This window comes from Protopterus annectens, chromosome 14.part0, assembly GCF_019279795.1.
Source record: "Protopterus annectens isolate FY-2018-M chromosome 14.part0, PAN1.0, whole genome shotgun sequence".
NCBI classification, from domain to species: domain Eukaryota; kingdom Metazoa; phylum Chordata; order Ceratodontiformes; family Protopteridae; genus Protopterus; species Protopterus annectens.
The window spans coordinates 482,119,583-482,131,692 of record NC_056748.1 but is presented as its reverse complement, the minus strand read 5'-3'; the positions used below and the strand labels follow the sequence as shown (position 1 = coordinate 482,131,692).

General features: G+C 35.9%; 1 protein-coding gene across 1 annotated transcript in view; it reads right to left on the bottom strand.

Annotated features, from left to right (window-relative positions):
* Window positions 1-12,110, bottom strand: part of RRP12 (ribosomal RNA processing 12 homolog) — a 1,805,151-nt gene that overhangs the window by 685,161 nt on the left and 1,107,880 nt on the right. The gene's annotated exons all lie outside the window — the stretch shown is intronic.

The following is a 12,110-nucleotide window of genomic DNA, read 5'->3' as shown; positions in this document are numbered from 1 at the left end:
CCCCACCATTATGTACAAGTCTACTTTAAGAGTTCTACTATAGAAATGGCTAAGGCTTCCTTAAAGAGCAGGTAACCCATTAGAAAGGAAAGTTACAGAATGCTGTTTGTTGTTTATGCCTTGACGCAAAGTATTTCTTCTTGTTTGTGCCCTTCTACCAAATGCCAGGTTCCAGATTTCAATACTGCTGGATTCTCGCATTTTTTAGCAATGACTGGGGTTGTACTAATATGTCTTCTCTCTTTTTTAATTTCTCAAAGTCTTTTGAGTTTCTAATACCACAATGGGAAGGGACCCCACTCTTAAGTAAAAGTATGATTCAAGTTCATGAAGTTATTATCGTTTCAATCTTTGATGTTTGCCAGAAGTGCTCTTTGCAGCACAAGCAGTATGCTCAGTATTGACTCCTGAAATTCATATGGATCACATGCATCAGTAACATATCTAGGTACAACTGTACATCCTTTTTTTTTAATAATACCCATTACTCCTACTATTGTTAGAACTGTCTGGCTACCCTTTTTCCACACTGCCCTTGTTTGTGCCTGCAAATTTTGATATTTTATGACTTTGTTTCTCTCTGAATGTAAGACATTGGAGTCAAGAGTGCAACAATTTCAATGATCAATGTTACTTTTCTCTTCTTTTCATGCTATCTGGTTTACTCATATCTATTTTCTGAACTGTTAATGGGTGATCCCACGTGATATAAACATTATTTTCTATAATACTTTGAGGATCATGTTTCCAGTGATTTTCAGCTACTTCAATATTATGTTTACACAAAACCCAATGCAACAGTCTTGCCGCATAATTAAGCCTTTCAATATATACTCCTCCTGCCATTAGTAAATCACAACCAGCAAAAAGCTGTGCGTTTCCAATTCTGTTTTACAAAACCTACATTTGTCCGTTTCTACAATATGTTCAACTGACTTTGTAAACCAATGTGTACATAGTCCATTATCTTGGGCCACCAATATTACCCTTTTGTCTTAGTTTAAATTCCCCTTTCCTTAACCATTCCTGCGTTCAATTCTGATCAACATGAGGTTGTTGTTTCAAAAGATTTCTATACCTGCAACTATATTTGCTGCATTTTCCACACTTCTTGCCTTCTCATCTTATTTTTCACCGTATATTGTTTCTTTTGTTTGTTTGTTTTTTTTTGGCACATTCACTTGCCTGATTTTTATCTACTTCTGGTTTAATTTCTATTCCCACTTGACATCAATATGCTTCTGCTAAACTGAGCAGGGAAACAGTCTTAATTGTTATTCTCCTCCTGTTTTAAAACTTTCACTATGTTTGGGTCTTGTGAGATCAGAAGATGTATGCAGTCCTACTTTTGCAGATCAATGCAAGTAATTTCGAGGAAGCCCGTTCCTCCTCCAGAAAGGAAAATATACAGTCTTGGTATGCACTGCTTTTATAAATTATTTGATGAGCATGAAGCATCCTTCTTGTTTTCATCATTCCAAAACTCGAAGTTAAGACAGGAAGAGCAAACTTGTTTATAGCTTGGACTTTGTTCCTAGATGTCAGCGGTGCTTTCAGTACTATTTTTAGACTTCTAAAATATTCCTTACTAAGTTTTATTTGCATTTGTTCATATTCTGTTGATCCTTCATCAATTCCCAAATATTTACACACTCCCTCTTGCTCAGGATCTTTTATATCACATTCCTGTCCTAGTCTGATGTTTTCTTGGTGCTGCAGCTTCCTTGTTTAAAGGCTGCTTTTGCACATTTATCAAGACTGAAAGACATTCTTACACTATCAAAAAAAGTTTGACCACCTGCAGTTGTGCTTTCAGTTCCTCTTCTAATGAACTATATCGTTTTAAATCATACACAAAAAGATGAGAAGTCTCTACACTTTGTAGTTTTCTGGAATCCAAATTATAGCTATGACCTATAATCTGTTAAGTAGACAGCTTAATGGGTTAGGGGCAAGACAAAAGAGTAGCAGTGACGAGTCACCCTGCAGTACTCCCCTTTAAATTTTTATCCCTGGAATAATGCATCTTTTATCAAGGCTTAACTGCAAAGTGGTTTGTTACTGTAATGTAATCAATCAGTGTATCTTACACATTTTTAAGCACCCTTATCCATGAATGAATAATACTGAAAAATGTTTTTTGTAATCTATCCATGTCGTACTTAGATTCATCCCCCTTTTATAGTTTTCCATTATGACTTTAACAAATGATAATTTGTTCCATGACTTTCTTTTTATTAATCTTGTTCTACTGCCACAATCAAGTTTTCTTCTAAATGACTATAATCTCTGATGGTGCCATTTCCACGGTATAGTTTATACAGTGTCTGAAGGCAAATTATTAGTCTACAGTTTTTAGGATAGATTGCAGGTTCTCTCAAGTAGGAGTACTGTTTTTACTGTTGTTAACTAGTTTGGTGTCTTTTCTGGGTGCACGTATGAACAGTTCTTACTTGTGGCTAAATCTTTATGTAAAGATGTTAATACTTTTAGCCAGAAGTTAGGTACTGATATGGGCTTGGGGTTTTCCAATTAGGAGCTTCTCTCAATTTTATCTCACTCTCTCTGGCCATTACTTTATCCCATTTCACATCTTGTACAGCTGAACATAAGTCCTTTTTCTTCTATCCATTCAACATCTTTGCTATGTTCCGCAGGATCTTCATTGCTATTTCTCCAAATTGTATCCATTTTTTTTTCTTTTGGTGGTTTCAATTCCTTTTGCCTTCTTCCCCAATTCTCTATAAAACATTTTTGTGTCATAAATAAATTGCTTATTTTGTACTTTTCCTTTATAGTTACCTGCATATCTTGAGTTTTCTTTTACCTGTGCTGATATTTTTAGTATATCTGCGATAGTGCATGATAGATCTGATTTGTGCTGACACTGCACATTCCTTTTATCACGTCTGTCTTTCTGATTTTTATCTATTCCCTCTTCTGTACTAACAGTGACACTTCTTAATTGCTTTATAGTTTTCTCTATTTGATACTTTCATGATCGCATTTGATTTCTTCCCCTCCTTTCTCTTACAGCCCTGTTTTTTTTGGTTATTAATTCAGCTGCACAGTGATATATCCTATTTACTTCTGTTACATCACACGAATCTCTATGAACAGTCCTAATTACTGTGTTCATTTGTTCCATCAAACTTCTAACTTTTTGGATTTTATTGAGTTTCTGAAGTCTGTTTTTTTTTTTTTCACTGATCTTAATAGGTGTGTCCACCTCTATTAAATCAAGCAACTTTTCTCTTGGATCATTTTCTTCTAAATTGAAGGCAAATTCTTTGTTCTCCCTTTCCTGTGGGCATTCTACAGAAAGTTCCAGAGCATATTCCTGTGCCACATTCTCTTCACTTTCATCCTGTCATCCATTGCTCTTTCATTTAGGAACTCACTGGCCTATCACTCCACAACACTGACTGCGTCAAAGCTGCCAGTTTCCTGTTCCTTCCCTTGCAATTCCAACTGAACTTTTGTACTGCTTTCCTATGAAAGGCTCTACGGTATCTTCATATGGCAACTGATCAGATGTTTCCCATTACAGTGTTTTTTCCTTAATTTGGGGATTCATTGCTCTACCCTGCTGTGATGTTATCAGAGTTAGATTCTGTACACTAAATCCCTCAATTCGGAGGTAATCCACAACATCAGTTTCTATTTCTTTAACTTCATTACTAATCTTCTTCTTTTCCTCTTATTTTTTGCATTACAAATTTTTTCCATACCTGGATGCCTTTGTATTTGTCTTCAAATATCTTTGGTGTTGCTCTTTTTGTATTGTTAGTTTTGCCTTTTCCTTTGCATAAATACTGTACCATATTAAATCTTTTTTGTTCCTATGTCCATATTTCTTCAAATGCTCTCCTGCTCCTCCTTACTTGGGGAACTTGTTGCATCATGCTGCGGATATAACCTGTGTCAGACTTTCTACACCAAATTCTACACTTCACAGGTATTCCATAACTTTTTTTTAATTCTGCTTTACTAATCTTCTTGTCTAAGTTTCTTCTTTGTGATCTTATTTTTTTTGTATTGTAAAATTTTCCATGTCTGGATGCCTTTGCTTGTACTTCTCCGAACATCTGTGGGGCTACATTTTTATATTGATTTTGCTTTCTCCTTTGCATAAATATTGCACCATATCAGATCTCACCTCCTTTTCCATGTCCATACTTTTTTTATACCTTTCAAAAATATCTAGATTTTGTTCTTTATATGTTCGCATTTCCTCAGTCATTTCTTTTTCCTAACGACCCAAGGTTTCTTGGTCTATATAATGTTTTTCATAAATGTGTTGTATTAAACACAAACTTTTATTTGAAGCGTCTGACAGTTCTTGTGCAGGTATTTTTCTTTCTTCTAATTTCTCTCAATCTTTTTGTATATCTTCTGTCTGGAAATTATGGACTTCTTGACAAATTAGTAACAATACATACTTTCTTTCTTATCCTCAATACTCCACTCTATCTTAATGGTTCATTCTCTAGAAAAGGGGTCCAAATGGACAGAAGTCAGCAAAGCAAAGGGTAGCAGTATTGTTGAAACTGAATTAATTCTCAAGTCTTGGTGAGTACCTTCAACAACGTGGACCCTGTTTTCACAAAATCTCACAAAGATGACACTGATACACAGACTGTATTTACACAGCATATATCATGGACAGAAGTAGGTTAAAAATTAAAAAAGATAGCTGGGTGCACAAGACCCAGGATAAGAAAGTGCCCAAATCCTTTAAGGCACACTGATGCCAGGAATGGAAAAGATGACAGTGTAGAATCCTCAAAATACGGACACATTCCTACAATGGGGCCATGCCCAGGGGGTGGATGGCCCCCCTCTTGAAGTAGTAGTCCACAAAAATCACAAAAATTGATAGGCCAAAGAGTCAAAGACTATAAGAAAGTATGTACTGTTACGATTATGCAAAAGCCCAGAATTTCCAGACACAAGATATACTAAACAATGAAGAGACAAATTAGAGGAAAGAAAAATAATTCCACAGGAAAAACTGTTAGAAGCTTCAAATAAAAAGTTGTATTCATTAATACAACAGGTTTGTGAAAAACAGTATATAGATAAAAAAATGTGAACTGTTTGGAAAACACATCTGTGATCTATTTGGAAAAAGAAGCATCTGAGGAAGTGCAAAAATACAAACAACAAAACTTAGAGATTTTTGAAAAGTATAAAAAAGAAATATGGACATGGGAAAAGAAAGACTTGATATGGTGCAATATTTATGCAAAGGAGAAAGCCAAATTAATCAATACAAAGAAAGCAGCCCCAAAGATATTCAAAGAGAAATACAGGCAAAGGCATCCAGATATGGAAAATTTCACAATAAAAAAAAATATCACAAAGAAGGAATGTAGAAAACCAGATTAGTAAAGTAGAATTTAAAAAAAAAACAGAAGCTGAAGTTATGGAGTGCCTGCAAAGTGAAGGATGTGGTGTAGAAGGTCTAACACAGGTTACATGACAGCATGATGGAGCGAGTCCCCAAAGTAAGGAGAAGCAAAAACACAACAAAACAGGAGATGAGCGCTTTCAGCATTTACCTTCATCAGATCATATCTGATGAAGGCAAATGCCGAAAGCGCTCATCTCCTGTTGTTTTATTTCATTTTATTATTTACATTTAGTACGTCATGATTAAAGTTTTTACTTATTTCATTCTTACTGAAGGACCTTCTCATTGTGGTGTCAGCTCAACTTGTGTGTTTGCTTGTTTTGTTCGTTCAGTTAACTGCTTTAGCAGTTCCTGGAAAATCTGTCCTGTTTAAAGTAAGGAGAAGAAGAAAGATCTTTAGACATCTGAAGAAGAAATATGGACATGGGAAAGAAAAAGATTTAATATGGTGTAATATTTATGCAAAGGAGAAAGCAAATCTAACCAATACAAAAAGAGCAGCACCAAAGATATCTGGAGAGAAATACAGGCTAAGTAATCTGGACATGGAAAACTTTACAATACAAAAAAAGACAAAGATGAAAAGTAGAAAAGGAGATTAGTAATGGAGAAGTTAAAGAAATAGAAAGTGAGGTTGTGGACTGCCTGCAAAGGAAAGGATTCAGTGTAGAAAATCTAATTCAGAAAGCACCACAACAGGATAGAGCAATGTTGTTGTGTCTTTCGGCTTATCCCGGTTAGGGGTCGCCACAGTGGAACTCCGGTCCGCTAATGTTTGGTAGTGGATTTTTATGTGCCGAGTTACCAGCCCTGACGCACAACCTTCAACGAAGGCACGCCCATTCACGCATGCCTCCACACAGAAGATGCTCTAGCTGAGAATCAAACGCGACAACGCTACCGCAGCACCACTACCGCGGGTAACAGGATAACGCAATGAATATCCAAATTAAGGGAAAACCAGTGGAAGGGGAAGCAACTGGTCAGGTGTCATATGGAGATATTTTGGAGCCTTCCACAGGAAACCAGTATAAACGTTCACTTGAAATTGGACAGCAAGAGAAGGAACAGGAATCTGTGGAAATTCTGATGCAGTCAATGTTGAAGACTGATAGGTCAGTTGTATTTAGATATGTTACCAATACATGTAACTCCATACGAATTGCAGAAGGAGTCATGGGGTCCTTTCCCGTCATGGTATTAGAAATCCAAAAGATTTAAAGAAATTAAAAAAAGGGTAGTTTCAGAATGCGGTTTGTTGTTTATATCTTGATGAAAAGTACTTCTTATTGTTTGTACCTTTCCACCAAATTCCAGGTTCCAGACTTTAATACTGCTGGATCCTCGCATCTTTTGGAAATTTTTGAGGGGGGGTACTGATATGGTTTATCACTCAATTTCTCCAATTCTTTTGGGTTTCTAAAACCATGACAGGAATGCACTCCATTTCTAAAAGTATTAATCAAGTTCATGAAATTAGTATTGTTACACTGATGTTAGCCAGAAGTGCACCTGCAATGTGCCCAGTAATGACTCCTGCAATTCATAGAGTTAAATGCATCTGTAACATATCTACATATGATTATACACACACACACATATATATATATATATATATATATATATATATATATATATATATATATATACACATATATATATATATATACTACATACACACATTATATATATATATATATATATATATATATATATATATATATATATATATATATATATATATATATATATATATATATATATATATATATATACACACACACACACACACACACACACACACACACATATACATACATATATATATATATATATATATATATATATATATATATATATATATATACACATATATACATATATATATAAATAAAGAGAGAGAGATATGGGTCTATCTGATAATATCGAAAGCAGACATCGAAGACTGATTCGAGGCAACATCCATGAAAACCCACTTCAACAGACCAGATGAACGAAGAAGCTATTTCCATTGGGCAGTTCTAGAACATGTGTTGCATTCTACAGACGTTGTGGATGATTTGTTTTTGTTATGGACTGGTGGGGAGGAACTGTTACAGGACTTCTTAGTTGAGATTAATGGGCTTACTGAGTATCTCAACTTCACTATGGAGTATTCACGACAGTGTATCTCATACCTAGATGTGTACATTGAGAGACTTGATAATGGCATACTGAATACAGGGGTCCATAGTACGGCATGTTATAGGAACACACTATTGCATAGAAAGAGCATGCATTGTAAGTATGTCTTCAAGAATGTAGCTAATGGTCAGGCTACGAGAGCCTCTAGGCTTAATCCAATGCAGGATGACTGAGAAAGAACTGCTAGACCTGAGGACAAGGCTCCTAGATAAGGGTTATGATTTAGATGAGGTTACTACAGCCTTGGAGGAAGTGGACTTGTTACGGCAGACTAGAACATGTCCATAATTCTCAAGTGCAGGGGCATTAGAATGTACAACACAGGAACGGTCAGTAGGTAAGGAGGTTAAAGTACCAATGTTTTATACACAAGATACCACTGATATAAGAGAGATAGTAAATAAACATTGGAATATTTTAACAGTGGATCATCACATCAAAGAAATAGTGGGCGAGAAACCAAATTTCCTTTTCAAGAATAGAATGAATCTAAAGCAATTGCTTTGTTATCCTAGGAATAGGAAGAGGAATGGTAATGGTTATGTGGCATCAGGCACTCAACCATGCAACAGATGCAATTTTTGTAGGTATATAGACAAGCACATCTTTTATACATCCGGTCACACAACAAGAGCACAACTTTCATGTCAGTGCAGATTGCCAGACTGAACATGTGGTCTATCTTGCTCGATGCACAGTTTGCAGTGCATTCTATGTCGGCAAAACGGACAGGAAATTGAGAGATAGGGTGAGGAAGCACCTGCATCACACACGCATACAGTCTGACCACAATGCACTGTCGAAACATGTCATGGATGCAGGCCCCCAACACCAATTTAAGTTCTCAGTCATTCAAGTTGTTATACCATGCAATACAGGGGGCGATGTTAGGAACTTCATGGAGAGTTGCGAGTCCAAGTGGATTATAAGACTGAGAGCAGATATGAGACTGGGGCTGAATGATAAAGTACCCCTCAAACCGGTATTACAAAGTAGGAGGTTGAAATTAATGAAGTGATTGTTCCATATTTTTTATACACGTTTTATAAAATGTATGCATTTACATATTTATAAAGAGGTTCTCCGGTTAGATTCTCGGCTGGGGTGCCTTCTGTGTGGAGTCTGCATGCCCTCCCTGTGGTCGCGTGGGTTTCTTCCGGGTGCTCCGGTTTCCACTCACATCCCAAAGACATGCAGTAGGTGGACTGGACACTCTAAACTGGCCCTAGATTTGAGTGTGTGCATGTGTGTGCCTTCTGTGGAAGGTTAGGCGCTGGGCTGGCAACTCAGCACCGTACAACTCCACTGCCAATCATGAGCGGACAGATGATCTGCTGTGGCGACCCCTAACAGGGAAAAGCTGAAAGAAGAAGATGCATTTACATATTTATAAGATGAGTTTTCATGTGTTTTAAATTGATTTGTTAAGTACACTGTTTTGAATATATTAATTAGTGATGTTTTTTTAAGTATGATTTTAGGATATTTATAAGTTTCCAATGATTGCCCATTTAACAAAGTAGATGAGATTCCTTTTATTTGAATCTTTGTTACTATGGATACTTGCTCGATAATAAGGAAATTATGTCAGTATAACAACATTTAATGATGTGTTAAATATTTTATGAGCAGGGGTATATAAGAAGGGTGCTTTAGGGATGCATTTGTACTGGTTTGGTCTGAGAAAGCCGCACAAGCAAAAGCGCTTACCATCTTTTACTTAATACAGTGCTTTTATCATCGACGTTTGGATTGTCTGGTGTTATATATACCTGGATTCTGGATTAGTTTGCTGCTGAGAGAGATGTTTTTACCAACTGTGGACTGCTCCTGTGAATGGTTTAAGTTTTTCACATTTATTATATTTTTTACATCACAGGTGCAGTTACTCCATGGTGGTGCATATTTGTTTTGGTTCTTTTATATCTACAAAACGTTTTGTTTATAGGGTTTTTACAGAAACAGATGCTTCGTGCCAGAGCCATGGGCTCAAGCTCAATGCCAAGAAATGTATAGTTATCTCCTTTGGGATAAAACATGTACCCATGAATTGCCACATGGGTGTCAGTACACTAAACACCGAAAGTGTGATAAGAGACTTATGAACACAGGTGGACAACAGTTTTACCTTCGATAACAACATCGCCACAGCAGTCAGGAAATCCTTCTATGTGGCACACCTCATCACTAAGGACTTTTCATGCAGAAAAAAGGAGGTCAGGTCCCACTGTACTCATCCCTCATTAGACCCATCATAAAATACAACGCCCCGTTTGGTATGTACCTCTCAAGACATCTGCAGCAATTGGAAAGGCTGCAGAAATACCTCACTAAAAGAATCACGGGCCTAAAGCAGACACCCTATGCTGACAGTCTAAAAAAACTCCAGCTATACTCTGTCACTTATCGTCTACTCAGAGGCAATCTCTGCTTAACATACAAGGCCATGTCAAACCCAAAGCTGTTGGACATGGCTACACTTAAAGAATTCCCAATCCCTCAGAGCCACACGCTCCAGGGATCTAAACCTTGTCATCACAATGAACAGAACATGCTGAAGGGATAGGTTCCTGACCCAGACACTCCCCAGACTCTGGAATAGACTGCCCATACATATCAAGCAAAGTGCCTCTTTGGCCCTCTTCAAAAGGAACCTTAACGACTGGATGGGAGATAGGAAATTCACCCCTTAGATCACACTGTCGCCCTGCTAGATGGGGGTCCAGGGAGGTAAATATTGTGGGAAAAAATAGCTAGGGAATTGTTATGGCTAGGCTTGTATAGGCCCTAGGACCGATAGCCTAGTACCAACCTATAACCAGAATTTTAGTTTTATTTTCATTAAGCTGAAGACCAGAAATGTTTAGAAAATTAGCGATACTGTTAAATAATGCTTGTAAAGAATGATTTCTAAATGTTAGTAACAACAAAATGTCATCTGCAAACAATAAGAGTTTCAAATCTAAACCTCTGGTAAATTGTACACCTTTGATACGAATATCTACTCTGACACAATTTGCAAAAGGGTCAATAAGTAGAGCAAATAATAATGGAGACAAGACGCAACCTTGTTTAGTTCCTTTAGTAACTGTAATAGGGTCTAGACCTGTGAGACCCTAACTTAACATAGGCTGATGAATTTTCATATAATGATTTAATTAAAGTAGACAAAGCTTTTGGGAATTTATATTCATCTAAAACTAAGAGTAAATAGCTCCCGGTCATGGAATCAAAAGCACTATTAATATTTCAGCTAACTATAGTCAGATCTTTTTGTTGAAATTTAATATGATCAATTAATGTAAGAATTCTTTTAATATTATCATATGTATTTCTTCCTTTTATGAAGCCTGTTTGATCTTCATGTATTAAAGGGAGAAGATGTTTAATTCTGTTAGCGTACATTGCTATAAACATTTTATAACCTACATTTAACAAGGATATATAGGCCTATATGAGAAGCATAGTTTTTTGTCCATACCAGACTTTAGAATCTGGCTATTAAAGAATGTTTCTATGAAGGGGGTACTTTATATTTTCTTTAACTGAAGTATATACTTTTAATAGTAAAGTTAAGGCCTCCCCTGTAAATAATTTATACATTTCAGGTAAAATATTATCCATACCCAGGGCTTTGTTTTCAATTTATTAGTTTGTGATTTCAGTAAGTTCAGTCATTGTAATTGGTTAATCTATATGGTCTAACTGCTCGAGTTAGTCTGCTAGCAGTACATTTATTAAGGAACACTAATACCATTAGTTACTATCATTTCAGAGTTTGATAGGTTAAGTGTATTATAATGAACTCTAAATGCCTCCAAAATATTATTTAAATCAGTTACTTTTTCTTTGTACCTGGAATGTAAAGCAATTTTGTTTGGATTTAATAACTTTCTTTGTTCCGTTTGCTAAATGTCTCTGATTGGCAGAATTCATAGAATAAGAGTTTAACTTTTTTTTTTCCAAGATTAATCATAGTTATGACAAAGTATTTCAGAATATTTATTGTTTGTTCAAGTTATGTTTTTAAATCAGTATTACCTTTTTGTATTTCTAATTTAAGCTCATCTACTTTAGCTTGCAATTCTAACATATCTTTGTTCCATAGCTTCTTATTAATACTCCAAGACAGAACTCTACCATACATAAAAGACTTTAGAGAGTCCCATGTGTATATTTCTGATATATCCCTCAGCAGTATTTATTTCAAGAAAGGTCTTTATCTCGCTTATATAGAATTCTTTAAATTTATTCTGGTGACAGGCATGGTGTGTACTGGGACAGTTTCTATATAAAAAATAATTGCATTGTGATCAGACAATGGGCAGGCTATAACTTCAACTTTACCTAATTTTTTTTTATTATGTCATTTGAAAGATATAACCTGTCTATTCTGGGGTGGGACTTGTGTCAGTGTGAACAGAATGTAAAAAATAATGAATGTGTGTCAGCAAAATCATTACTGTCTTTGATAACTGTTGTATCAATGAATTTCAAAAGTGCCCTTGAA